General features: G+C 44.7%; 1 protein-coding gene across 12 annotated transcripts in view; it reads right to left on the bottom strand.

Annotated features, from left to right (window-relative positions):
• The window catches only part of R3HDM2 (R3H domain containing 2), a 178,915-nt gene extending 173,045 nt beyond the window's left edge, over positions 1-5,870 (bottom strand). For 8 of the 12 annotated variants that reach the window (XR_013274629.1, XR_013274628.1, XM_077483578.1 and 5 more), the window contains exon 1: positions 5,471-5,870. The gene's annotated coding sequence lies outside the window, so the exon portion shown is untranslated. The remainder of the gene's footprint in view (positions 1-5,470) is intronic. The other 4 variants (XM_077483589.1, XM_077483586.1, XM_077483583.1 and 1 more) reach the window with 1 other exon arrangement.
• Between the last annotated feature and the right edge of the window lie 278 nt (positions 5,871-6,148).

Here is a 6,148-nt window from a genome sequence, read left to right on the forward strand (position 1 = left end):
AGCTTCCTTTGATGGCCCATGGTGTATACATAGCATCACTGAAAAGTGTTTTTAAACAAAGTTGTTGTGGGCGAAGTCTGCATATAACAGGTAGTCAGAGACCTATTCCGTCTATATTGTCATGATAATCCATTGAAACTGCAAAGTGGGTGAGCTGGTTTTCACAGACAGACATTCTCAAATACGCTGCCTGCAATCATTAACAAACACTCATTACCTACACTGAGCAGTCACCACGCTAGAAAGTCTTAAAGTGGACCTTGACTCTGGCAACCTCATCCTCCAAGCAATGTTCCTTACAAATAAAGCACTTTCAACTCTGCTGTGTGTTTTGCCCAGGTCAATTTTTTGATCCATGGCAGTGACTAACTAGGTGGAACAGTTCTCCCAGTTCCTAGACCCTGCCCATTGATGGCACTGAACAGTGCAATAAATTACCAAGGCTGGATATGCCAAACTTTGGGTAGATTAAAATTGAGAGCAAGTGGTGGGACTTTATATGAAGTACACAGCAGCGCAAAAGGAAGTCAAGTAACTGGGAAATACTGTTTATTCATGTTGTATAATCCAACATACAACTAAATGGGTATATAACCTCCAAAAGCATTTGATCATTTACAACATAAATTACATAGTAGTCCGCAATCATTGAAACAGTTGTAGATCAGACAATGGATACATTTTTACAAACATAGGTAAATTAAAAACAAAACTAAATATAACAAAAAAAAAAATAAAAATGAGAAGAGGGGAAAAAAAAAAAAAAAAATATATAAAAAAAATTAAATAAATGAAAAAATAAAAAGGAATATGCATAATTCATATACTGAATGATTATAGACATGAATAAAACTGTAGATTAATTTCTATTATCATTCAGTATATGAATTATGCGTATTCCTTTGATCAAATGCTTTTGGAGGTTATATACCTATTTAGTATGTTGGATTATACAACATGAATAAACAGTATTTCCCAGTTACTTGACTTCCTTTTGTGCTGCTGTGTGCTTCATATAAAGTCCCACCACTTGCTCTCAATTTGAATCGATGATAGGGATGGAGGCAGTTACCCCTTTGGTTCCTGCCTCATTTAAAGTCCCAAAATTCCTTTTCTTCTCATTATAAACTTTGGGTGGAGTCCTGAAATGCTTTAAAAGAACAGCCTCACTTAGCTCAGCCCTCAGTTTGCTTTAGTCCAATGATCAGACTTGTCCCAACACCCAATGGAACTAGAGAGAAAAACTTTTTATATAATCTATCTATAATATATATATATATATATATATATATATATATATATATATATATATATATATATATATATATATATATATATATATATATATATATATATATATATATATATATATATATATATATATATATATAACACACACACATACTGATTTTAACTTGTAAGCAACAAGTGTCAGAAAAAGGCGTAGTCTTTAAATGGTTAAACTGCCCTCAGAGACTGAAGTTCATCCCTTTGCTCTAAAAGTCCTAAATGTTACAAATGTTTCTCTTTATTTCTGCCTGAGTGATGTTGTGATAAGACTGCTTTTTTTTTTTTTTTATGCTGAGCATATTTACACTTCGTATAGACTTATATGATTCTAAATATGGTTGGTAACCATTACAAAACGTAAAAAATAAATAAAGCAACCACCACATTTAAGAATTGGTTAGCTGAAACTTAATATTTTGGGGGTTTTCTACTGCTTAATCACTTCAGCCCCAGAAGATTTGGCTGCTCAATGACCAGAGCACTTTTTGCGATGCGGCACTGCGTCACTGACTGACAATTGTGCAATGGTGCAACACTGTACCCAAACAAAATTAACATCCTCTCTTTAGACAAAATAGAACATTCTTTTTGTGGTATTTGATCATCTCTACGGTTTTCATTTTTTGCACCATACTAATAAATATCCCCAATTTTATTTATTTATTTTTTAAAGCCAATTTTTCTCAGTTTAGGCCGATATGTATTCTTCTACATATGTTTGGTAATTAAAAATAAAAATTGCAATAAGCGTATATTGATTGGTTTGCGCAAAAGTTATAGCGTCTACAAAATAGGAGATAGATTTATGGCATTTTTATTTTGACTGATGTTATGGCTGACACATCGGCCACATTTGACACATTTTTGGGACGATTGACAATTATACAGCTATCAGTGCTATAAAAATGCATGGATTACTGTATGTCACTGGCATGGAAGGGGTTAACACTAGGGGGCGCTCAAGGGGTTAACTGAGTTCTCTGTGTGTTCTAACTGTAGGGGGAGGGGACTGACTATAAGAGATGACAGATTGTGGTTCCTAGCTATTATGGACTCACAACCTGCCTTTCCTCTCAGAACAGAACAGGGATTTGTGTGTGTACACACACACACACACACACACACACACACACACACGTCCCTGTTCTACCTCTCGTGCTCACAAGAGGCTGGTCAGAAAGTGGTTAAAGCAAAGTTCCAGGTTAAAATCAAACTAGGTGTAAACCAAATTGAGCAATCTTGATTTATTTTTATTTTTTTTAAAAGGCTGGAACTCCAATCTCAGTTGTGCCTCCTTAGGGGAAATGCGTTGGAAGGAGTCAGTTGTAACGTCAGAGCGCACGACCTGCACGGCAGGCGGCCATGCCATAATTTTTTTTTAAGTGCCTTTTAAAATAAATGTATTTTTTTTATCTAAAAGATAATGTACTATTAGTCTTCCTCCAATTTCTTATCATTCATCATAAGCTGTTAACCATGGATCCACTTGAGCACTTTGAGGAAGCTATAGAGGAATCCATTTTATAAGCCGCAGATGAGCTTCCATGCTTACTCATCCATACGGGTCTGCTGGAAACTGTTGTCCATTGTGAATCTCTGAGATTTGGCAGAGGAATGTATCCCTAAGCTGTGGATCAGCACACACGCTTGTTACCTATGTGGGTCTGGTAAGCAGCCAAATGTATTACTTTTCAGCACGGTGGTGTCTTCATACTAGAGTCCACACACCTTGAGATCGGCATCTGTTCGATTTGGGACAAGATAATTGGATCCATTTTCAATTCAACCCGTTCATTCGGCTGAATTTGATTTCACACACGCTACTACAGGAGGTTTGTTACTGTCCAGATCACAAGGTGAAAACAGAAGGAAAAAAGCCTAAGATAATGAAACGAATTCAGCCTCCACATCTAATGATTGGTAAGCCACAATATATAACATTGTGTGTGTGTGTGTGTGTAATAATATATTATACACACACACACACACACACACACACACACATATATACATATATACACACGATTCTGCATTTCCAGGCCGGGGAGAGCACGCAGCCGGCTGTGCTGCAATTTGTCACAGCACATGCCAATCACCAGGTCCCAGACAATGATTGACCACTGGCACCCAGTGATCAGCTCTGTGAATGTAAACAACACAGAGCTGTATTCAGTGACAGGAGATCTCCTTTTTTCATTCCAACTAGATCCCCAGTAAAAGCCCTAAATTAACCCTTTGATCACCCTAGATGTTAATACCTCCCCAGCCAGTGTCATTAGTACAGTAACAGTGTATGCTATTGCCAGTGATCACTGTAGTAATGTCAGTGGCAGTTAGCTCCCTAAACTGTTAGTGTGACATTTTCTACCACACTATCACAATCCCATTATAACTCACTGATGTATATATTTTTTTATTCTGATATATACCCCATAGTTTGTAGATGTTTCTGACAAACCAATCAATATACACTTATTGGGATTTATTTTACCAAAAGGCATGTAGCAGAATACATATTGGTCTAAATTATTGAAGAGATTAGATTTATTTTTTTCGTATTGGACATGTTTTATAGTAGAAAGTAAAAAACTTTTTTTCTTCCAGAATCATCAGTGTTTTTTTGTTTCTAGTGCAAAAATTAAAAAATGCAGAGGTGATCAAATAACACCAAAATAAAGCTCTATTTGTGGGGAAAAATATATAAAATTAAATTTTTGCGCAGCGTCGCAGGACTGGGCAACTGTCAGTTAAAGTAATGCTGTGCCAAATAGCAAAAAATGACCTGGTCAGGAAAGGGGGAGGGTAAATCTTTGGGAGGTAAAGTGGTTAATAACACTTCAAGTGTGAATGGGGTGTGACCTTCCTCCACTCTATCCAAAACAAAAACAAATGGCTTTCCTAGAGATCCCAAATGTAAATAGTGCCCTTTACCCGGCTGTGCAGAGCTGTAGGAATGTCAAGTCTGGATTGACAGGTATGGCTGTATCTCTCCAGTGTATTAAGCAGTCTCTTACATTTACCCACCATAGTCCTCCGCGGATCCCTTACCTTCACCCCCCCCCTCCGCGGGTCCCTTACCTTCACCCCCCCCCCCTCCGCGGGTCCCTTACCTTCACCCCCCCCCCCCTCCGCGGGTCCCTTACCTACACCCCCCCAGTCCTCCGCGGGTCCCTTACCTTCACCCCCCCCCCTCCGCGGGTCCCTTACCTACACCCCCCCAGTCCTCCGCGGGTCCCTTACCTTCACCCCCCCAGTCCTCCGCGGGTCCCTTACCTTCACCCCCCCAGTCCTCCGCGGGTCCCTTACCTTCACCCCCCCAGTCCTCCGCGGGTCCCTTACCTTCACCCCCCCAGTCCTCCGCGGGTCCCTTACCTTCACCCCCCCAGTCCTCCGCGGGTCCCTTACCTTCACCCCCCCAGTCCTCCGCGGGTCCCTTACCTTCACCCCCCCAGTCCTCCGCGGGTCCCTTACCTTCACCCCCCCAGTCCTCCGCGGGTCCCTTACCTTCACCCCCCCAGTCCTCCGCGGGTCCCTTACCTTCAACCCCCCAGTCCTCCGCGGGTCCCTTACCTTCACCCCCCCAGTCCTCCGCGGGTCCCTTACCTTCACCCCCCCAGTCCTCCGCGGGTCCCTTACCTTCACCCCCCCCCCAGTCCTCCGCGGGTCCCTTACCTTCACCCCCCCCCCCAGTCCTCCGCGGGTCCCTTACCTTCACCCCCCCCCCCAGTCCTCCGCGGGTCCCTTACCTTCACCCCCCCCCCCCCCCAGTCCTCCGCGGGTCCCTTACCTTCACCCCCCCCCCCCCCCAGTCCTCCGCGGGTCCCTTACCTTCACCCCCCCCCAGTCATCCGCGGGTCCCTTACCTTCACCCCCCCCCCAGTCCTCCGCGGGTCCCTTACCTTCACCCCCCCCCCAGTCCTCCGCGGGTCCCTTACCTTCACCCCCCCCAGTCCTCCGCGGGTCCCTTACCTTCACCCCCCCCCAGTCCTCCGCAGGTCCCTTACCTTCACCCCCCCCAGTCCTCCGCGGGTCCCTTACCTTCACCCCCCCCACCAGTCCTCCGCGGGTCCCTTACCTTCACCCCCCCCCCCCCAGTCCTCCAGGGGTCACTCTCCCCCCCACCCATAGGCCTCAGGCACAGCTCCCTTCCCCCCATAGTCCTCAGGCACAGGTGCCTTACCTGCTCCTTCCCTGCGGGCAGTGTCTCCTGAGGCGAGGCCCCTATCACAGCTGGACACTCAGAGAATTAAAGGCGATGAGGAGAAGGAGAGCTGCTGTGCTGCGATGATGGGAAGCCGTGGTAGAATGACATGGATGCCTCTCTCCCTCCAGCCCCGGTTCAGTCCCGGCAGTGTGAGAGAAGGAGAGGAGGAGGAGGGGAACCCGCCGGAGACACACGCGGGAGGCTGGGGGGCATCACAAGCGACAAGAGCGGAGAAAACGAGGGATGGGGGAGGGGAGAAAAGATAAACGGATGGAGAAAGGAGAAATAAAGAGAAAGAAAAGAAAAAGGAAATGAAGGAAGGAAAAAAAAATGTCCAGACCCCTCCTCCTCCTCCTAGCGAGCGACGTGAAGACGCGCTGACGTCGAGCAGCAGTTGCTCACGTGACGCTGCGTAACGTGCAAGGCTCAGCAGCTTAGAACTAGAGGTCAACACAGGAAGTGTGAGGTGGTCTCTGACGTAGCCATTGTCTCGAAGTCCCCATGTGGGGGTGGCTTCCATTGCCATGTTCTCTTCTCTCCGGAAGTTGTTTACACTGTTTTTATGCAACTTTTCTGCCTGCTACACGTACACGCTATATAATGACTCACAAATCAGGAATGATATGTATAGCAGCTCTGACATTCTTAAAAGGC

This window comes from Lithobates pipiens, unplaced genomic scaffold, assembly GCF_037356315.1.
Source record: "Lithobates pipiens isolate NorthernLeopardFrog02 unplaced genomic scaffold, aLitPip1_a1.2 Scaffold_16, whole genome shotgun sequence".
In the NCBI taxonomy this organism is placed as follows: domain Eukaryota; kingdom Metazoa; phylum Chordata; class Amphibia; order Anura; family Ranidae; genus Lithobates; species Lithobates pipiens.